Here is a 24,360-nt window from a genome sequence, read left to right as displayed (position 1 = left end):
TGGCCATACAGAGCATCAACTCTGGAGAAGTTCCAGAAGGAAATTAGATTATAAGAAAAGTTACAAGCTCCTCCACTACACAACATGCGGAAGTGCCCATACATTAGATTAGCTGAAGGAGAAAAGCCTTGATGACATAATCTCAGAACAGGAATGCTGATAATTCTGCTCTGTTGCAGCTATAAAATCATAGATAGATCATCAATTACAGCTGTTGAAGAAATAACTTGGAACAGTACATTAAAGAAACATACACCGCTAGAATAGTGTATTCACAGAACAAAAGCTAAATAAAAAGAACAAAGCTCTAGCTTCAGCAGACATGAAAGACCAAGCTATTTTTATAACAGAGAAATGGTATGATCAGGCAATCTCCTGAAGAAATTGAGAGGAGCAGAAGGAAGCCTGTTGCGGAACCTCGGATGGCGCAGGAGATACAGAACAAAAACCACTGCAATTTGGAAGGGGGTGGTATAGAGAACTATGGCAGCTATCAAGCAAAATATGAGAAATATGGTAGTCGCTCGTGGATCTCTCCAGCTCAGAAGATTTTGAAGCCTTTCTCCCTCAGTACACATATTTCCCAACAGGGTCTGTATTCGCTCAGAAACGTTCCTGAGTCGATCGTATCGCATTCTCACAATGTCAATGGCCCTGCTAGTGGGGAATGTGTCGAATTCTTCCTCCATTTCGTCTGGGTGAACCAGTCCGGACTGGAAGAGGCTTGTGTCCATATCGGGTGGGCACCGTGGACGGAAAGGAAATTTCCATATGCCAATCAGGAACATGCAGAGGAAGGCGGTCGGAAGAATTAGCTTTGGATACCATATGAGAATCAAGAAGAGGATGTGCACCAGGACGGTGGTTACAGGATTTTTCCATTGGCATATATCGTTAAACGATCGCCCTACCGCTGTGAGAGGAGCCAGGATATTCATTATGCGGAAGAAATTCGCCTTACTGCGGCGCAAGCTCCACAAACGTGAATCCACGTCCATCATATGCTCCGCCACTTCTCGCCTCAGAGGAGGCTCCGCTTTTCCCAGCCACATTGCCACTATATTCATTGCGTGGTATTGCAAACGTTCAAGCTCCGTTACAGATAGGGGATGAAGATAATGCATCTTCGGCAGCAATGGCTGTGTGTAAATCTGCATCATGTTCATCAGAGACGAACAGGAGAAACGAACAGCCAGATGAAGCTCGCCCGCCTTTATGATTCCTGAGGGATGAAGCAGCAACAGAGGATAGGCATGCGTGTAAACGCGATCTGTCTCGAGAGTCGAAAGGTGGATTCGAACCTTACCGATCCGGGCATCTTTCACGGATGCCGAAGACTTTTCGTCCCCTTGAAGATGGCAATCGTCAAAAACACAAACAGTGATTACTGTACAGGGATCATAAACTTCCCAGGTATATTGCTCGTTCCATTTTGGACTCAAGGTATCAATCAGAGTCCTGGTACGAACCCATTTCTGTCCATATTTGGCAACGCAGTAAGCATCCGTTCTGCCTCGTCCATCTTTGGTCTTCATAGGAAGCAAGTTCTGAGCGCGCAAGATCTCAACCTGGAAAATACCAATTTTAGGCTTCCAGAGACGCTCGTCGGTCGGCCTCAGATCGCTGCTGTAATGACTAGACTCGTCCAGGACATGATAGTCCCCACATAAATGCAATCTCAGCTGAATTCTGCTCTCGAACTTCACGTCTTTCTTCTTTGACTTCCCATCCCCCGCAGCAACAGCAGGGTTCTGAAGTCTGAACCATCGAGGATTCACAATCTTATGATCCCGTCGTTTGTCTATGTTATTCAGAGGAATCGTTACTCTCCCAAGAATTTCTTCCTCATTCGGCCCCAAATGATCCTCGACCGTGAGAATCAAATGATCCTCGAATGGCTCCGCTGCCACGAAAAACAAGTCCTCATCCCAAAAAGGACTCATGTTTCCAGCGGCCACAGTTGGCTTTGTCTTCAGCAACTGATTTCCCAACTGAACCTTGACATGAAAACCATGAAATTTAGTCTTGTCACTGGGAATCACATCTTTAGCTTCAATCACATTCACCCTCACATACCACAATTTGGGCGAATGGTAGATCAAGTATTCACAAGCCCCTTCGAGTGCACCGCTGCTACATCCGAATGCCATGCCTCTGAAAACGCTTCGTCCGCCTGAGTGCCCAACCAGACAGCCAACATTAATTCGCCCTTGACCTTGCCCTCACCTTTCTTGTCCTCAAGCCGATACCCACCTAGGCGCAAGAAACCAGAATGAAAGAGCCGAGCGAGAGTTCTCTGTCGTGCCCGCCGCCAGGTCATGTGAGCATAATATTATAATTTTTTATTTATATTATTAATAAATATCTTTTATTTATAATATTATAATAAATATTTAAAATATATATTTACGTGAAATGCTTAATGCTTAGGAAAGAAAATAAATAAATACTTTTTATAAATAACATATGTTTTTCCTGCTGCGGAATAAGGGAAGGATATAACAATAGAAGGTTAAAAGTTGAAGAATATTCTTTTTCGTATGTTGAACTTTCTCGAGACCAAAAACCCAAGGCGAAAATTGAATTGGATATGGTCATATAAAATCTAATTATAGTATTATATTTTTAAATAAAATATTTGAATTGGAAATGGTCATATAAAATCAAATTATAGTATTAAATTTTTAAATAGAATATTTGAATTGGAAATGGTTATATAAAATTAAACTATAGTATCAAATTTTTAAATAAAATATAATTGACACGTAATTATTATAGGTTGTTTGTAAGAGTGAGGGTCCGTGTATCTGTCTCTATCAATTTGTATGCATCAGTTCATTGTTCGAGGAAGAGATTGCGAGTTCATAAATTGCTAGTTTTATTAGCTTTTGGTAAATAGAAATGTTTACATGCTATGGCTTCAACATGGTGGAGTTAAGTATTTTTTTGCTTTATTATTAATAAATTGTATAGGTATTGAATGGTCAAGTAATTAATGGATAAGATTTGATATATATTTTTATGATATTTATTTGTTAGAAATTTTTTTCTAATTTTTTTCTATAAATTTATTAAAAATTTCATAAAATTAATTATTTCAATAATATTAATCAATTAAAAAATTTTAATTTAAATTTCAAAAATTTCAAAATTCATTTTTTATTAGAAAAAATCAATTTAATATCTAATGTTTTAAAACTTCTGATTGAAAAATTTAAAAACTAATAACATATAACGACTAAATTTCATAAATATATTCATTAACCTAGGCCACCTTCAAGCAATAGTGGGTGGAAGCGTATTATTTTTTTTGGTGATTTTATTTCAGAATAACTTAACGTTATTACTTTTTAGTTGGATTAATAATAACTTCTGATGATGGTGATGGTTAACATTTATTGAATCCAAACTTTAGTCTATCGAAACTATGACATGAAAATTATGGACATTAATATTTTAGTCTATCGAAACTATGACATGAAAATTATGGACATTAATAAAGCTGACAGCGTTCTAGATCTTTATAAAAATTTGATATACACTTGTGACCATTCAAAACTAATTTTGTATCGGAAGTCTTAGTTGGTTCAATCCAATTCAATTACCAAGGCCAGAAATAAGGAGATAAAATCAGAATATGTTATTTTAATATAATAAAGAGATAAAATCAGATTATGTTATCTTAAGATTTATTTACAATCAATGATATTATAATGTGAAGTCTAAATTCAATCCAATTTGAACCAAGTAGCAAAATTAATGTACAACAACATTGTGCGCATTTTGTAGGCAGCTAGTTACGTCCACTAAATAAATATAAATAAAAAATGCACGCTATTTGCGTTGCCTCGTCTTAAAAGAAAAGAAAATTTGTTTGAAGGCTCACCTATTTTTAAAACAAAATTTGTTTGAAGACTCACCAAAGAAATAGGGTATTAGGTCAAGTCCTTCCAATTTTAGTGAATTGGAATGAGCTTTTAATTTAGGGTGTGTATGGGATTATTGCATATAGCGAGATAGATTATTTATAATAATTTATAAGAAAAATATAAATTATTAAAAATTAGTATGATATAATTAAAAATCGTGTGACATACTAATAAGTATACATTAAAATTTATGCATTAAAAATATAAATAACTATAAATATTTTATTGACACACTATTATGTTTTGGGAAGTATGTGGCAAGGGAGAAAGTTTTTTATATTTTGAATTTAATTGTAATTAGCTCATATTTTTAAACATCTAAAGAAAATGATGAGGGTAACTGTGCATACTAGGGAGCGAGGTTGTGGGAGTATACAAGCGAAACTGTGGAGCAAGCATATCCATGACAAGTCTATTTCGACAGAGGCGGTTACCTAAAGATGATGGTTAAAATTCTTTCCTTTTGAGAAAGTCAGTGATCACACGACACAAAGGTCATACGTGGACACGAGGGAAATTATGGGTTGGTTTATGGTCCAGCGGGGTTTTGAGTTTTGTGATGTTTCTATTAAAATGATGTAGATTCAGTTTTTGGACAAAAATAGGGTGGACTTTCATCTGTTATCTTTTTGTATCTTGTTTGCAGGTTGTTCATATCTCTAATCATCTGTAACAATTTTGGGTTGATTTTCCTTGTAAATAAATTATTCCAAACTTAATGAAGGGAACAAAATTCTAGTTGACATTAATTATTGACTATGAAAATTGGGATTGGCAAAAGGCAAGGGCAATCATATGGCAATTAATTAAAGAAATAAAGAAAAATAAGAGAAAAGGAAGATAAAGGGACAAGAATATTCAAGGGAAAATGAAGGGAAAAAAAAGAAGGAGAGGGAGAATATTCTATGCCTCTCTTAGTTGCTCTTAGCTACACTTAATCACGCTAAGTTACTCTTGATCACTTCTTGGTTATTCTTGGAGAATTCTCGAATTCACTTGGACATTGAGGCATTCTCACTTGGATCTCGGGAGAGAGAGCACTTAGATAGAAGCAAGCAAAGAAATTCAAAGGCAACGAAGAAGAAGGTTGAAAAAGCAGCTACAACAGCAGGACATTGCAAGTAACATGTTGCCTTTGTGATTTCCTAGCTGAGATTTGAATGCATGGTATATGAATTTGGTTATTTGGTTAGTTGTTGTCACTGACACGGGATTTTCCTAGATTGATAGTGGTTTCAACCTTGCCTTTGCCATTTCTTGGATAGCCATGATGTGGTGGGTTCCCTATTTTGGTAAAGCTTTAGGTGGGTGGTAGATTTTAGATCCTGGTTTAGGTGGTCTCAACAAAATTCCCAAGGGTCGAGGGTGGAGATGGTGTTTCTCCTCGAACTCTTGACAGATGGGTGGAGACATGAAAATTCCTCTAGATATGGTGAAAAAAGTTGGAAAGCATCCAATATTGTTTTTACATTAGTGATTTCTGGACCAGTTGGGGTGAAATCAATGTGGTTGAGGGTAAAGGTGGTTTAGCCTCTAGATTCCCTGGTTGGTTTTGTTTTGGGTTTATCCCATGTGATCCCACATTCATGCTTGGAATATGGCACATGGGTGATTGGTTGAAGAAATATTTGGTTCAACCCAATCTATGGTCGAGTGGCACATGGAAGTCCCTGACTTGGTTGGCTCTACGAATATGTTATTATGTGTTATTTCTTATTGAGATCAATGAGCACATGTATTGGTTATTGTGTTGATTTTATAACGGATTGTCTCAAATTCGTTTTGGTTAAATGTTGATTGTAAGAATGGCATATTCTTGTTGTATAATGTTTTCTTATTATGGATCTTCCTTATGACTTTGTTGTAACCGCTATAACAACATCCTAAATTTTTGGGCTTATCCAAAATATTGGGGTCCCCCTTCTAATCACCCCGAGCCATTAGAGTTTGTATCATGTTTTGAGCTAGTAAAGTTCCCCATGACCTAAGCATTCCAAAACCCTATTTGTGCCCCGCTCATACAATCCATGTCACATTTATTAATTAGGGTTTGAAGGTGGTCACTCTGATAAGGCATTACAAGCCTCATGCACCATCATGCTTCATCTTTCAATAAGCATTGTTTTAAGGTAAATACACCCTGCATTATTGAGAAATGGCCTCTCCCTAAATACTTTAGGGTAAGGAGAGTGTGACTTTGCTTACACACATGTTAAACCCTAAATTCCCCTGATGAAAAATGTCAACTATATGTACTCCCAACCTTTAACATGCTTCATGTCAACTATATGTACTCCCAACCTTTAACATGCTTTCTCTTGAAGATTCTTTAGATTGTACTATCATTGCATCATGTAAAGAGTAGCTACATACTACATCACCGTCAATCATCAAATTCATTTATGTGCTTGATTGACACATTTTTTGAGAAAAGACCTTATTGGTGTATGAAAGGCTAACCCTTCAAAATGTCACCCAATGCCCGAGGTATTACGGTATTAAAATACATTGGACACATACCCCTTGAAGCTTACATACACTTTCTTTATGTTTGTCAGGTGTTTTATTTTAATCTTGATTATAAGCATGATACCATTTAATTAATTTGTGGCAACTTTGTGCCATGCATGGCCAACAAAAAAAAACACGTGTGTTTAGATCTTTTATTAGGGCGCACTAGCTCTATCCCCATACATGCGATAGAGAGATGTTCTAAATGTAACACGAGGCAAAAGACTTTTTGAAAAAAGGAATCGAAAGGGGTAATGGGACCAAAAGAAAATGTTTGCATTTCTCTTTTATATATATATATATATATATACTCGAGCAGTTTAAAAGCTAGCACTATGGACATTTTTACCTAAATCAACTGTTATGGGAATGTGATATCTCTATGTGTATGATTAATATCGCATACCAAAGTCCTGGTAAATGATAACAAAATGCTATGGCTGCATAGAGGTGTGACGCCAAGTGTGATTTACATTTGTTGATGCGATTGAATTGGAATAGAGAAGACATAGGTATGGGATTTGAGGTGAAATGGTAGAGACCATGACATACATTGAAGGTCTGGTAGGGCGTATTCATATGAGGGTGGCATTTGAATGTAAAACAAATCAGCGTTGAAATCATTAAAGGCATCATACGCCAGGTCGTATGTTGATGCAACACGAAAGTAAGAAATAGTGCCAATGCAAGGCATATCCTTTGACCCATGGCATGGAGTGTGTTCGAGTGATATGGATTGGTTTGTGCCGAAGGAGTAAGCTATATGTTCTACACCTCACATAGCGACATAGCATACCAACAGGAAGCACCACACGATTACAGTCATCTGGTAAAATATTATGACAACATTGTGTCGACACCAAAGGTGATAAAAGGGTCCCCCATTTACACACGAAGCAATCGTATTATAAAGCTTTAAAGGGGCCTCCAAAATGTGACTTTCATTTGATCGCAACTATGCGACCTCTGGGAGTCGCATGCCATTCTCCACAGATTGCGACCTGCTCCAAGACGTGACTTTGTGACTAGCCCAGTGGCTGGCATGTGCACCCACAGGATACCTTGAAATTTATGTTGGAATGATATCCAATGTGGTCATTGGCCTCTATTAGCCCCGGGAACTTCAAAATATGGCTAACTGTCGTGTTCGCAACTTTTGAGCCAACGAAGATGGTTATTTATGTAGGTCATGATGACAAGTGCGACTATGTGACTTCGTATGAGTTACATTTACACTCAGGTTGCTGGATCGCACCTAAAAGTATTGGGAAAGCATCCAGGAAGTGCAACCAGAACTCTGTTGTGACTGTGTGAACTCCATGGGTCTCTCAAATTCCTCCAATTGTCGACTGTGCCTTTCCATCCCTCTTTAAGTCCTAGAATCACACTCCAGGAACAGCCAGAAATAGCGGCATATCCGAGTTGCGACTGTGTGACCTCTAGTGAGTCGCACTTCCACCTAGGTCACTGGGTCACACCTTGGGAAAACCATCCGAAATGCGACCTAAAGTCAAGTGTGACCAGGCGACCGAGACAAGTTGTTGAGTCGCTGCCTCAAGAAGCGGATAAATGATGTGTCCTCCACTAAGTGCGACTATGCGACCTCTTCTAGGGCAGGAATGTTGCAAAAACGTGCCCGAAGGAGTTACCAACTGGTGTGACCTATCCCTTTCAGCGACTATGTGAGGAATCTTATAAGCTACCATAGTTGGTTGGGAAAACCGTAAAATCAAGCCCACAAGTTTTTAATTGAAGCCAACATTTTTCAAGTAATACAATGAAACGAGCATTTTCATCTTGTCAATCATGGTTCTCAAATGGCACAGCAACTCCAATAGTGCGGTGATAAAAGGGAAAGCTCTAAACTTGCTAGAATTAAAATATGTGGATTTGGATGAGTCAGGTTGACGTATAGAGAAGGCACTGCCCAAAGTTGGCGCATTCCAGGTTGCGCAAAGATGAAGATTTCCTCCACTGAGGATGATTTCAATCCCTTTACAAATACAGTTGGAGGAAGAGGAAAATAAGTGTTCAAAAAACTAAAATGCAAAATGCCCATATCATTACCGAATTTGCCATGGGAGTTTGGGCTCCCAAAGAAAATCTATATCACTCATAACACATTTATACATGTCACAAATTCTATAGCAAGGTTATATGATGATTTCCAAACACCCTAATGCAACATACACAATTGATTTGTGGAGTTGTATCGCTTGAAGAGAGTATGAGGTCATGTTGGAAAACATTGTATGAAACCCATGTGTTGGAAAATTTTTATCAAGCATCGTTTTGCCTAGTAGCATGAAGTAGTTTGTTGAGTTCCAAAACAATTCTCATACCCATGAACAACTGTTAAAGACTAGCATACATCGTCGGTGTGGTAACAGAACCAAAGAATAATGAACCTAGCAATAGCATATCAACACCTAAGGGTTTGAAATATGGAAGGAGATGATATTTATGTGTGTCGATGCTTGACCTAAAGTAAAGGAAAGCGAAATCCAAGTAGAGGGAAGGGATGAGAATGCTGGTATATGCGAAGAAGCTAAGACTTCTCACTAGACCTATGTGGCTTCCTAGGCATGAGGAAAGCAAGAGCATTGACCTAGAAAAGGGAGCTAGGGTTTTCACAAAAGCCAGATGATCAGGGTTTCAATGAGATTGAAAATGGAACCGTTAAAGATCCTAAAACCTGGTGGCAATTTTAGGAACATGACGACATAAGATGGCTAGACGCAAGTGAGGCAGGACGACAAGAATTTCAACCAGTTATGCATGCTTTCATAGTTTCACGATAATGTTGGCGATAAGAACCAACCCTAGGGTTTCTAAAGACTTCTCTTTTCTCTCTTCTATTAGTGTGCGAATCTTCTCATTATGATATCAGTGATTATATTGGATTAAATTTAGCATGTACTCAACAATAGGAATGAAAGAGCAGTGAGGAAGTTCAAGAGTCATGAGGGGAGGTCAAGGGTCACGGTAGGTGAACAATCACCTCATCTCTATAAATGTGCCCTCATGCCTCATGTGCCAGCGATTTTGGCACTTGAGTTGAAGCGAAGACTAGAGATAGTTGGTTTATGCTTGAGATCTAGAGCCACTCAACTCTTGGAAGTTATTAGAGTGGAGATGTAGTGAGGCTAGGATTTTGCATTGGGAAATGGTATGAGCAGCCCATATTCCACTATTGGGTTTTGTCCAATTGCATGATATGTACTTGAAGTTGTAGTGACATTAATAAGATGTTATTTATCTTTGGCACTGATTCCCATGCTTACTCATGGTGGTTGTATTGGTTGTCTGGTGTTTTCACTATATCTGTATGTGTGCTTTCATATACGCAATGTGTTATTGACTTATTCATAGTTGTTGCATGTATGTTTTTATTTTGAATCCATGTTTACTTATTTATTGCCATGTTAGTGATTTATTATGAACTATTTTGCAATTAACTTCTGGCATGTTCATGTTTATTGTACATCTGATTGGGTTTTAGCTCACTGATCCCACTCATGGCATACCTCTTCTTATTGTTGCTAACACTTGTTTGTACCTCTTTCTGCATTTGTCAATCATGGGCTAATTTTGTTTCACTGCCTGAGAATTTCACTCTTGTGCCCACTCTAACACCTTCTCATTTGATAACCAAGAGTGGAAACATTCATGGTGGTATCCGGGCCCACATACTAGATGGGGCTCTTATCTCGAACGGTGTGAGGTCTAATTGGGACTTCACACTGGGGAGACCCCCTTAGTTGTTGGCGATACATTTTAGACTGTCAACAAATTGGCGCTAGAAGGAGGGCCAGATGACAAGCTAAGCCCTTAGAGCTTGCATTTTAGTCTCATATCTATAAATGGCTTTATCTTGGATCTTATTCCCAGGGTGTTTATCTGGTTTGTCCATTTTTCAATTTTTAATCCCTAAGGAGCAACTCTATCACTTGTGTCAGTTAAAGTTTGATGGTGAGGATGGAACATCCATAACTGAGCACATTTTTTATTTCCTCAATTTTTCCGAATCTTATGAGATTGATGATGAAGAGTTTGCTTGTGCTTTCTTCTCCCTGACCCTTGAAGGTCGCGTCAAGCAATGGTGCCACACGTTGCCAGCATCTTCCATTCATTCGTTCGAGCAATGCATCGGTAAGCTCCAACAATGGTTCCACATGTACAATTTTCAAGATGTGTTAATGAGGATAAATGAGCTTAGGATGAAACCTGAAGAATCTTAAGAGGATTTTGCTTTTAAATTTGTACATCTTTGTTTTGAGTTTCCTGAAAGAGATGTTGACTAGGTGTATTTGAATGAAAAATTTCAACAGTTGGTTCTTGTTTCTTTACAACATTTTCAATTAGAAACAAATCATGTTTATCATGAGTATCATGATAATTTGCAGATTACAAAGTGTCTAGATTCTACCCCTAATATTGTTTTTCCTATCTCTCTGAATCTGGAACAACCTTAAGCCTCTGAGGAGGAGATTATTGCTTGTGGGATTTCTCATCATCCTCCTGATTTGTTACATAATAAGATTTTGGCCGTAAATGGTTCAGATGATGAAAAGTGCTTTCTGGGAAATGAATCAAAAGGTGTTGACTCTGAAGTCCTCATACATCCTTTTGATCTTGAATTTGAAAATTATGTTGATATAACATCTCTTGTTGCTGATGGAACCCATATCAATTCCATTGAAAATATTTCTCACTATATTCCTGGATATCATTCACCTATCCACAATGGGATGGAAATTTTTAGGGGCTAATATTTGCCCAGTGGGCTAATTTACCATGATTTTTCCACAAAAAAATTTGCCAATTTCCATTTTTTATAAAAGATGATTCACCCAAATTTTAGAATATGAAATTATTTTACCTTAAAAATCACCAACGTTATATAGAGACTATATATAAAATCATTATAAATTTGAATAAATTTACAAATATATCAATAAACATTTTATAGTTTGCATATTAGGGATTAGTGAGATTCGCCAATGCTTTTAAACTTCATGAAAATTTTCCATCCTTAAAATTTTCCTTAGTGCCAATGGCTTTGGTCTTGTCTTATATAAAGTTGATTGTGCCATCAAATCCATGGACCATGTCATGCATGCAAATCCATATCCCCCTTTAGAGAACATAAATGGGCACAATGTGAGTCCGGGTCCAATTGGTGCCCCTTCATCTGGCCCTTTGCATCCATTGTAACCCTAATTTACTTCATGGGTCTACTACATTGGCGGTTCCTAAAAATCATTCACATCTTTATCCTACTCATGTTGATTGCAATCATGTACATGGGGGTGGTGTTTCACAATCAAGGTATGCAGATCTTGAATCTCTTATTCCTAATCTTTTCCACCCACAGTATTTAACAGGTGAAGAAGAGGGATTTACATCTCGACCAACTCAAGATGGTTCTCTCATTAATTCCTCTTCACTCTCATTTGTATCCATTTATTGATCCTACGAAGCCACCAAAATTTGATGATCCACCTTTCAAATGTTTGGGGACTCATTAAGAAGTTGAGGCACTTCAGCTTCCGCTAATGGTTATGTAAGGTGCTTACATTCTTGATGAGACCTCTGAACCAAGTCAAATTAGGGTTTTTGAAATGATGGTTTCCATAGATCACGCTCCTCTCAGCATCATATTTCTAAATGCGAGCTCATCTTGGAAAGCCTCTTATTCAAGTGATGTTTCTCTGAGAAAATATTTCCATCACCTTTCAACTGATATGCATCAACCTCTATACCCTAATTTGTTTGCTGAAGGGAGTGCACTAGCCATTACCTCAAATATTTTTCACTGTCGCCCAGTTAGAATGGATTGTGAACAAGTGCAATCACATGATGTCTTACAATCTCCTATATGGGAAGGTGCCAATTGCATGACCTCTCCTCTACCTAAGACTCTTCTAGTTGATTCAGTTCATTCTTGGGAATCTAAAGAATTTGACCTGTTGAACTGCCAAACTATTAATATTAAGACATCTGATCCAATCAATAATATTTTCACAGATAGTTGTCATGTGACAGCTAATGATGACCATGTGCATTCACTTGTCAATCTTGCGAAACTCTAGATATTTGATGGTTTATCGTCTAAAGGTTCAAAGATTTGTCAGGATGGTGAGGCACCTCAACGTTTGTTGATGGTTATGTCAAGTCCTCATGCCCTCGATGAAATCCATGGAATGCTTCCAAGTAGGGTTTCTACGCTTGAATCCTTAGGTATCTCAGTTACGTCACCTGACAAAATCCCCTCTTTTCAGAGTCATCAAGTTGATCACCCTCTATATCATGATAGGGTTGTTGATTGGGTTCAAGGGTCTTATCTGGCAGATTTCTCTGCTAAGGAGCATCTTGCCTCACTTACATTGTATTTAGGGTTAACCATGAATGGATGTATGTCATGGCTGGATGATTTTATAGTTTTGTGACTTTCTTTACCAGTATTGGATTGTAGTTTGCCTTGAATGGTATCTTTTAGTACATTTCCCTGTAAGTAGACATGACTTTCTTCCTATTGTGCATGTTTCATGGGTGAGCATTTTATGTTTTGCACAAATATTTTCACAAATTCTAATTGTAGTCATCTTTGTTTTTTCAAGTTGGGAACTGCTGCGCTGGCTACATTAGAAATTTAATTTCATATGACATGACCTCCTCTCTGGTTAAATTAGGAGTTAGGGTTTAGAGTAGTTAGGTTATAGGTTTTTCTTATTAATTTACTCATGGAGGTTTTCTCCTTAGAATTTTCTTTATGGTTTTAATTTTTTAGGTTTTGTTTTCCTTACTATAGGTAGTTTGGTTTCCAGCATTTTGATTTTATACTAGCTTGCACTCATATCCTTGCATTTTCTCATTGTTGCATGGCATCCATGAAATCTCTGCATGTGCAGTGCATTAGCATTTTAATTGCAAATTTTCTGATCTCTTATTCACATAGCATTACATTGCATCATAAGCCATGTCTGTTGCATTACATCATGCATCTTTCTTCTTGCTTGGCATACACTCACCTTTGACCTAGCCTGGCAATCCCCTCTATGTTGCATACCACATGCATGAGCCTTCATGAACCTGAAGCTTTCAAACCTTTGGTACTATGAATAGATTTCTCACAACATTTTTCACATGATCAAACCTTAAAGTGATTACTTCGACCCCTTCACACTTGTTGAAACCCTAGGAGAGTTTCCCTGGTCACATAATTGTAGAATTAAAACCCTAGCCCTAATGATTGTGTTAAGTAGTGATGATTACGCCAATGGGTATCTTCTCTTAAAACGAGTCATCAAAGTTTCCTCCTAGATATCTCTCCTACGAGTCTAATTGATTAACAAGGAATATAAGAACATATTGCTCGTGGGAACCCTAATTAGTTTGAATGACCTATACCCATAACCTGAACCTTGTGCTCAACATGGTCTCAATTGTTTCAATGACTTGTTTTCTTTATTCACTTGTTAACTGAAGATGATATGTGGAAGCTTGGAATGAGGGAAAACCTAAATCAGGTTATCTCTTAGTTTCTTTCAAACAAGAAATAACCTCTCTTGCTCATAAAATAAGTCGGGATCCCTCATCCACCCTGGCACAATGAACGCCTAATAATAAATGAAAATGCACACATAAAATAAAATGAAGTTGAATAAAGAGTAAAGGATCGAGAAAGTCTTCACAAAGAGGTAATTCAATGACTATGTCGGGGTACTAACCAATTTTGTTCATAGTGGACCAACGTTTGTGATTTCTTGGAGTGACTCCAATGGGGTATTGTCTAGGCTCGCTGGCAATGGAGAAACACCAGAAATGTATTTTAAAATTATGAATATAACAAGACCTCTACCTCGTTCTTTGCATCATCATCAACTACTGGCATGTGTGAACTTCTAGTTGGATGTTTACTGACTAGCAAGACCTGAATGAGACACGAAGGGAATGCCTATCTGTAAAGGTCAAGGTAACAGATACCCATAGTAACTGTTCAATATTACCTTGCATCATTATCTAGACTTGAACTATTGTAGGGATGTTGGCAGAGACACTGGATTATACTAGTGGTTTTCCAATTTTTGTACCCACTACAGCAACACCCAAAATTTTTGGGCTTATCGAAAATCCCCCCCCTTCTTATCACCCTGATCCATTAGGTTTTGTACCATGTTTTGAGCTAGTAAATTTCCTGATGACCTAAGCGTTCAAAAACCCTATTTGTGCCCAGCTCATGCAAGCCATGTCACATTTATGAATTAGGGTTTGAAGGTGGTTACCCTGATAAGGCATTACAAGCCTCATGCACCCTCATGCTTCATCTTTCAATAATAATTGTTGTAAGGTAAATACACCCTGTGTTATTGATAAATGGCCTCTCCCTAACTACTTTAGGGTTAGGAGAGGGTGACTTTGCTTACACACATGCTAAACCCTAAATTCCCATGATGAAAAATGTCAACTATATGTACTCCCAACCTTTAACATGCTTTCTCTTGAGGATTCTTTAGGTTGTACTATCATTGCATCATGTAGAGAGTAGCTACATACTACATCACCGTCAATCATCAAATTCATTTATGTGCTTGATTGACACATTTTTGGAGAAAAGACCTTATTGGGGTATGAAAGGCTAACCCTTCAAAATGTCACCCAATGCCCGAGGTATTACAATATTAAAATACATTGGACACATATCCCTTGAAGCTTACATACACTTGCTTTATGTTTGTCATGCGTTTTAGTTTAATCTTAATTATAAGCATGATACTGTTTAATTAACTTGTGGCCACTTTGTGCCATGCAGGGCCAACAAAAGAAACTCGTACGTTTAGAGCTCCTATTAGGGCACACTCAGTAGCTTTATTCCCCACACATGTGATAGAGAGATGTTCTAAATGTAACATGAGGCAAAAGACTTTTGAAAAAGGGAATTGAGAGGTGTAATTGGGCTGCAAGAAAATGTTTGTATTTATCTTAGATATATATATATATATATATATATACTCGAGCAGTTGCCAAGCCATCACTATGGACATTTGTACCTAAACCAACTGTTATTGGAATGTGATATCTCTATGTGTATTATCAATATCCCATACAAAAGGCATGGTAAATGATAAAAAAATGCTATGGATGCACGAAGGTGTGATGCCAAGTGTGGTTCAGGTTCGTTGATGCGATTAAATTGGAATAAACAAGACATAGGTACGATATTTGAGGTGAAATGGTAGAGACAACGACATAAATTGAAGCCCTGTTAAGGAGGAATCATACGACGGTGACATCTAAATGTAAAACTAATCGGCGTGTAAATCATCAAAGGTATCATACGCCGGGTCATATGTTGACGCAACATGAAAGGAAGAAACAGTGCCAACGTATGGCACATCCTTCGACCCATGACATGGTGTGTGTTCAAGCGATACAAATTGGTTTGTGCCGAAGGAGTAAGTGATATGTTATACACCTCACATAGCAATGTAACATACCAAAAAGAAGCACCACATGATTATAGTCATCTGGTGAAATATTATGACAATGTTGTGTTGATGCAAAAGGTGATAAAAGGGTCCTCATTTACACATGACACAATCGCATTATAAAGCTTTAAATGGGCCTCCATAATGCTACTTTCATTTGATCATGACTATGCAACCTCTCGGAGTCACATGCCATTCTCCACAGATTATGACCTGCTTTAGGACACGACTCTGTGACCAACCCGGTGACTGATAGGTGCACCTGCATGATACCTTGAAATTTACGTGGGAAGAATCTCCATTCTCACGATTTCCATCTCTAGTTTGGTCATTGGCCTTTGTTAGTCCCTAGAGCTATAGAATATGGTTGACTATCGTGTTAGCAGCTTTGAGCCAATGAATATGGTTATTTATGCAAGTCATGATGACAAGTGTGAATATGCGATTTTTGATGAGTCACATTTACACTCAAGTTGTTGGATCACGCCTCAAAGACTTGGGAAAGCATCCAAGAAGTGTGACCAGAACTTTGGTGCAACTATGCGAGCTCCATGGGTTGCATTGGCTCTTGAATTCCTCTAATTGGTGATTGTGCCTCTCCATCCCTCTTCAAGTCACAAAATTGTTGATGAGCCTTAGTATTGCAACAAGAATGCAACAACTGCCAAGGCTACCGACTTCAATTATCAACCCAAGGTTCGTACAAAGTTAAGAGGTATCGACACTATATGTGCAGCATACAATGTGTCCTTCCTTTGCTATCATGAGAGAAAATAAATGTTGCCTATTTTCAGGAATGAAAGACTAAATTTAAAAATGCTTGTAAAGTAACATGAAATCTGCTATCTACTTATTAACACACTTTGCTTGCAAAAGAACCCTATTTTAACCCTATTTATCACATGTGATTTTTTAACTAATCTAAGCATGAAATCTGATATAGAGAGTACTAACTATTGTGTGCATGTGTAAATATAAAAGAACCCATTTTTTTAATCTTTTTTCTTTATAAATGCAAATGCTAATCTTTCCTTGATCTTTGGCAGGGGAGACATGTGTGGAGGAAGAGGAGTACAATGATTTTGATGGCTTGGAGGTCAAGTAGGGGCATAATCCTAGCTTCAATGATTATTTTTATCAATTCAGGATCAAAACAGGCTGCTACAGGATTTCCTATAGGATGTACTTGTTCTTCTACAAGATCCCCTAGTTCTCCTACTGGATCCCCTATTTTACTACAGGATGTTACAAATTTACTATACAAAATTATAATTTATTGAATGAACAAGAAAATAAAATCCAAATTGGATGGGAAAAATTTTGTTATTGACTAGGATTCTTAGGTCTCCATTTCAAGTGGAATCACTCAAAAAGGCCTCTGTTAACTAATGCCAAAAAATAGCAGAAAATTACTAGTCTAAAAATCAGAAATTTGAGAACTAATGAGCTAGTAAATTTATAAAATGCCTAAACTAATCAAGTGAAAATTCAGTGGGGTAATTTTTGTTATGAACTAGAATGTTTTTGTGATCTAATGCAAGTGGAATCAACTTGATTGAAGTTCATTAGCATGCTCTAAAAAATAGACAAAATTTACTGCTAGTTACCACAAAAGAGTTCAAGAAATCTAGATTTGTGAATAAGAAGACTAATCCAAGTAGCTCAATGATTACTATGACCTCCAAAATCTTTTCCAAGGATGAAATTATTCTTGTGATCCCGTAAAATAACTTACATCAACCATTTAACCCAATCCTACAACAAGAGATCATTAATACTAAAGGCATAAATAGAAAGAAATAAAAACAAGAGATGCATGTTAATAAGAAGTGAAAAGAAGGAAAGAAAATGATACAAAAGGGCTCTGAGGCTCCTGGGATGGCCAAGCCCAAGGAAACTCAGGGACCTATGGAGGAGAACAATATTTAGAAGTTGAACATGACACCAATCTTCATTATTTTCATCAATACAATTACATCCCTGCAAGAAAATACAATGGAGCTGTAGAAGTATGAGTTCTCTCCACAAGAACACTAATGAAAATCTCCCCCTAGAGGAAAATTTGACTTTGTACTTATAAAAAATGATTAGAATCAGTCCCCATGAATGGAGGAATATTTCCCCACCAAAATCCCTTGATTAAAGGATCTGGTTCCCAATACTATGAATCTGCATTAAATGGTAGGGAACGCATTCCTAGATTTTCTCAATCATTGGAGTTCCACAATATGTGCCATAATTCCATAATATCTTGCTGATTTATTATTTAGTAGTGATACTCCTGTAGTAGGGAGCAAGTCCCTAAATTATCTCCTCCTCCAAATCTTCATAATCTGCCCAATATTATCATAATATTCCATAAAAATAAATAATATTAGGTACAAATATGCAATTATTCATAAACCTTCCTAATGAATATATTAAAGTTAAAAAAAATTATCTAATGCAAAAAGAGAGGTTTAATGTGCTGAAGGATGGTCATAGGCCTTAATTTATGTTTAATTTAGAGGCATGGGCCTTAATTTATGTCTAATTTAGAGGCCCATCAATCACACTCCATGAATAGCCAGAAAGAGTGGCCTATCCGAGTTGCGACTGTGTGACCTACAATGAGTCACACTTCCACCCAGGTCACTAGGTCGCACCTTGGGAAAACCATCATAAATGTGACCTTCACTCAAGTGCGACTGAGCGACCTACACAAGTTGTTGTGTTGCTGCCCCAAGAAGTGGATAAAACATGTGACCTCCACTAAGTGCGACTATGCGACCTCTTCTAGGGTAGTAAAGTCGCAAAAACGTGCTCGAAGGAGATACCAACTGGTGTGACCCATCCCATTCAACGATTATGCATGGAATCTTATAAGCTACCAAATTTGTTTGGGAAAGCCATAAAATCAAGCCCACGTGTTTTTAATCGAAGCCAAGCTTTTTCCAATAATACAATGAAAAGAGCCTTGTCATCTTATCAGTCATGGTTCTCATATGGTGTAGTGATTCCAACAGTGCAGTGATAAAAGGGAAAGCTATAAACCTACTCTAATTAAAATCAATGGATGTGGACAAGTCAGGTTGACGTATAGAGAAGGCACTGCCCAAAGTTTTCGCATTCCGGGTGGCACAAAGACGAAGATTTCCTCCACCGGGGATGATTTCAATCCCTTTACAAATATAGTTGGAGGAAGAGGACAATAAGTGTTCAAAAAACTAAAAGGAAAAATGCCCATATCATTAGAGCTCCCAAAGAAAACCTATATCACTCATAACACATTTATACATGTCAAAAATTCTATAGCAAGGTTATATGATGATTTCCAAACACCCTAATACAACATACACAATTGATTTGTGGAGTTGTATTGCTTGAAGAGAGTATGAGGTCATGTTGGCACACATTGCATGAAATCCATGTGTTGGGAGAATTTTATCAAGCATTGTTTCCCCCAATAGCATGAATTATTTTGTTTAGTTCCAAAATAATGCTCATGCCCAAGAACAACCATTAAAGACTAGCATACATCGTCGGTGTGGTAACAGAACCAATGAAGAGTGAGCCTAGCAGTATCATATCAACACCTCAAGGTTTGAAATATGAAAGGTGATGATTTTTATGTGTGTCGATGCTTGACCCAAAGTGATGTAAAAGGAAATCCAAGTAGAACGAAGGGATGAGAATGTTGGTCTATGTGAAGAAGCCAAGACTTATCATTGGACCTGTGTGACTTCCTAGGCATTATGTCAATCTCAATGGCAAGTTGTAGAGGAAAGTGAGAGCATTGACCTAGAAAAGGGAGCTATGGTTTTCGCAAAAGCCACATGATCATGGTTTTAGTGAGATTGAAATTGGAACTGTTCAAGCTCCTAAAACCTGATGGCAATGTTAGGAACACAATGGCATAAGATTGCTAGACGCAAGTGAGGCAATTTCAACCAGTCATGTCGGTTTTCATAGTTTCGCGACAATGTCAGCGAAAAGAACCAACCCTAGGGTTGATCAAAACTTCTCTTTTCTCTCTTATATCCGTGTGCGAATCTTCTCATTATGATATCAACGATTGTATTGGGTTCAATTTAGCATGTACTAAACAATAGGCATGAGAGATGAGTGAGGAAGTTCGAGAGTCATGACAGGAGGTCAAGGGTCACAATAGGTGAATGGTCACCTCATCACTATAAATGTGCCCTCATGCCTCATTCGCTAGGTATTTTGGCACTTGAGTTGAAGTGAAGACTAGAGATAGTTGGTTTATGTTTGAGAGCTAGAGCCACTCAGCTCTTGGAAGTTAGTAGAGTGGAGATGTAGGGAGGCTAGGGTTTTGCATTGGGAAATGGTATGAGTAGCCCATGTTCCACTATTGGGTTTCGACCAATTGAATGATATGTACTTGAAGTTGCAGTGACATCAATAATATGTTCTTTATCTTTGGCACTGATTCCCATGCCTACTCATTGTGGTTGTCCTGGTTGTCTAGTGTTCTCACTCTATCTGTATGTGTGATTTTATATACACAATGTGTTAGGGACTAATTCATAGTTGTTGCATGTATGTTTTTCTTTCAAATCTGTGTTTACTTATTTCTTCCCATGTCAGTGATATATTGTCAACTATTTTGAAATTAACTTCTAGCATGTTCCTGTTTATTGTATGTCTGTGGTGAAGTAAAATTATGAGTGCACACATAAACAATTCCCCTAGCCCGATAATAGGTCTAGCCACAACCGATACATTCTATGGATTATTTCCTTCGGCTAGAACCAGTTAAGAGGGCCTACCTCTTAGTACACTTATCTTGTTTAATGATGACCTTGCTTGCTCGCTCCAGCTATCTCTTATTTCCTTCTTCAACCACCTGAAACAAGTAAACAATAGAAAACAACAACCGTGATAATAGACATTGTAATTCAACCTACTTAAAAAGTCAAGAAACATTAAGCCATGAACATGTAAGATGACACATCATGTAGGAAATCAATCGATAGTTTCATATATATTGAATCAAGAAGAGATTACAACCATTGTCTTGACGTTGTTGTTCTCCTCCAACAAAACCAGGTTCCCACACACTTCTGCTATCATTCCATGATGGCCTCAACAATGATAGTTTTAAGGCTCTTCCCTTTAGGCTTCACACTAAACCAAATTCACACCTCTCCCTCACACAACTAGAGAGCTACAACTATGAATAGCTTGCTATTTACTGCAAACTTAATTAGCACTAGCACACCAACATTAACACTTCGACACTAACACTAGCTTGTGCTTGGGGAAAAGGGAGGTTTATATAACATGAATGGATGGGAGATGGATCATCTTCTCATGGGAAAAGGTATTATCTCTTGAGGTAGTTCCATCCTTATAGGGGAAAGGAGCCAAAATTGACATCCTCGACCCCATCCAGCCAAACTGTTTACCAGACTTCCTTTATGAAGCTTCTAGAGCTGGAAGCTTTGGCTCTTTATTTAAAAAAAATTCCATAAGAGGATCAACACAACTGGATCAAAGCTCAGTCAATTCGTTTGGAACTATGGATAGTGTTAATCCCTAATATCAAAGTGAGAAGGATAAGGACCATTAGCGCTAGTCTTGTAAACTGGGAAAAATAGAAAATTTTGGGAAAATGGTGCAAGAGGGAATTGTCTGCTCATGAAGAGGGACACAATGGGAGTTTCTTTATGAAGGGAAAGAATGTAGGGTTCACTATAGAGGTCCTCCAGGATCAAGGAATGGGGAGTACAGGGACAGTGACAAAATGTTGTGTAACAGATGCTCCCTAAAGTGTGAAGGCTGAACTAGAGTGAGGGATAAAATGCTTTACGAATCAGTGCGGGGAACCATAGTCTATCATTGGAAAACCTGCAAGCAAGTACAAATAAATATACATAACTGAAAACTCTGTCAAATGATACATGAATCATGGTATGGACGTAGCCATCCAGAGAATGATCATGTAAACGGATCCATGCATGGGTGCAGCCATCCGTTAAAGAGGATCATAATGAAACCAAGGTATGGTCATAGCGATCCAATAATGAGAAGGATCACATATGATAACTCATGGTATGGTCACAACCATCAATATGAAAGAGACATGTATATCATCATAATCATGTCACATTGCTTCACAACCTAGAATTTTGTAATGTGAGCCCAAGGTCTTGCGCTCCAACACGACCCAATAAAAGTACAAATCCTAACATGTGAATAGATTTGTTGACATCGAACATGCTAGAAAGTCGCTTGATTACCAGTCAATGATGTAAATTGTTAACAAGCATGAGAGAAACCACCAATAATGAAAATGGTCCTCAAGGTACTATCAGCAAAATCCATGAAATGTGAATAGAGGAACTAAAGTTGAACACCCATGAAATCACTCGATTGAAAGCCAATGATGTGAACTTGTCATCAAGTGCGAAGAACTTGCCATCAGGGCATGCAATCTATAAGGTACTGGAAAGGAGTCTCTTGGTCAACTTCCTGGATAATGAGCTGAAGTCGACTAGAAGTGACTGTGTCAAAGGAGGGCCATAATGTATCCCACATCATCGACACGAGACAAAAGGATGCAAAATGATTTTGGATGATACAGAGAATCAAGGATAAGTGTAACTGCAGAGGGACAACTCTTGAACATATCGATGACACAACTGGAAGTTGGTAGCTTTTGGATCCATAGGATTGGTGGTCATGATGACGTGGCCGAGATAAAATGGAAGGCAAAAATGAATGGCCCAACCTAGGAAGGTCAACGATACAAAGGAGGATATCCCAACCCGACATGAAGCAAAAAGTGTCATGTTCAAGAGTAAGCTACCAACACAACTGATTAGATTTCCAAATTTTTCCCCCACAATTTCTGGTAGGTACCCCAACTATTTTTAATTGTAAGCTTGAAGGGGATAACATATGCTTGCACTGTAAGTTCATCCTTCAGACAAATCCGACCTAGTAAGTTTAATGAGCCCTAGGAAGAAGAAGCTCATGTTCGTCATGGTGATGAATCTAATGTCATTTAATATTTTAACAAGTCCGACAAAGGTGTAACTCGATATCTTTTTCATGTTTAGAGAGTTTGAAAAAGACATGGAAAACAAAAGTTCACATGGTCCCTTTTTGTACATTTGTGTCTCTCGAGCCCGAAAAGGTAGAAAACAATACTTGAGAGAACCGCTTGACCATTTCAGTCGAGGAGTACCTTTTTCATAAATAGTGCATCCTAGACCCGAAAAAGGGGTAAATGTATACTGGGTGTTGTTGGGCGCGGGATACCCCAAGGGTAGTTTTGGGGCTAAAAGCCCATATTTTGGTTAAATTTTGTAATCCAAGTGTAAAGTCTCTGCATTTTGTGGTCGTGGAACGCGTAGGTGTTAAGGAGTCAAAGGGTTGTCCACCCTTATTTTGGAAATGTAATGTCAGCTATAAAAGATCTACCCATGGTCTGTATACCATGGGATTGTATAAATAGAGCTAGCTCTAAGTATTTTGAAAGAAGAGAGACACACGGAGATCTAATGTATAAGAGATATCTCTGAGGTAGAAGTCTAAGTTTGGGACATAGCGTAGGTAGAGGCTCTACAGCTAAGTGCATAGAGGCCTAGGATAGAAGTTTGCAACTGAATGCATAGACCCCTACAGCTGAGTGCATAGAGGACTAGGATAGAAGTCCACAGCTGAGTGCGCGGACCCCTATAGCTGAGTTCACAGGCCAGGTCGAGTTTGTAATCATATGGAATTATCAATAAAGAGAAGTATTCTACAATTTTTGCATCTTTATTTCCTATTTATGCATCTTGTTATGTTGGGTATGAATTCATTTATACTGCTTATATGATGCGTGGATGTATGTAAATGTGTTGGTTAAGTGAACGCAAGTAAGAATATCTATTTACGTGAAGCTAACTAAAATCAGTTAATAAGATAAGAAGACACTTAGCCTAGTTTGGGAGATATCGCAGTTTGCTGCCCTAGTAGCGCAAAAGTCACTAAACCGCAGGTTAGGTGTTGGATTATTGGGGCCTGACCCAGGTTCAGAGGTGATTTAGCCAGACAAATCCTGGTACTATTAGCCCTTTTGGCAATAGTCCACGGAGTGGCAACTGAGGTCTCACGCGAAGTAGTATGGGAGGGTGCTAGAACCAGGTTTCTACACCCTGGAGATGTCTGATGAGTTCAAGTGGTCTGCAGTTCGACCTTGCGTGCACGTTGCTATGCATATTTTCTAGTACCTTGCAACCTGAAATGATGCCTTCGCGCAGCCCTACTCGGGGCCGAACACTAGTATTACCCAAGTCCTTACTAGAATTTCGCTGTTAGTTGGTTAACTTAGCTTACTTGTATGCATAAAGTATACTTAGCAATATAAATCATTCATACATGTGCACGGAGTAAATAAATAATATATTTGCAAATTATATCAAACATGTAATAAC

The 24,360-nt window shown here is 38.0% G+C and overlaps 1 pseudogene; it reads right to left on the bottom strand.

Annotated features, from left to right (window-relative positions):
• Positions 1 to 214: 214 nt before the first annotated feature.
• Positions 215 to 2,320, bottom strand: LOC149216428 (FT-interacting protein 3-like; annotated as a pseudogene).
• Positions 2,321 to 24,360: the final 22,040 nt, after the last annotated feature.

Source organism: Pinus tabuliformis, chromosome 1_1 (assembly GCF_031772625.1).
Source record: "Pinus tabuliformis cultivar Carrire ecotype Pingquan chromosome 1_1, CPIR1, whole genome shotgun sequence".
NCBI lineage: Eukaryota > Viridiplantae > Streptophyta > Pinopsida > Pinales > Pinaceae > Pinus > Pinus tabuliformis.
This window is presented reverse-complemented; position numbering and strand designations above follow the sequence as displayed.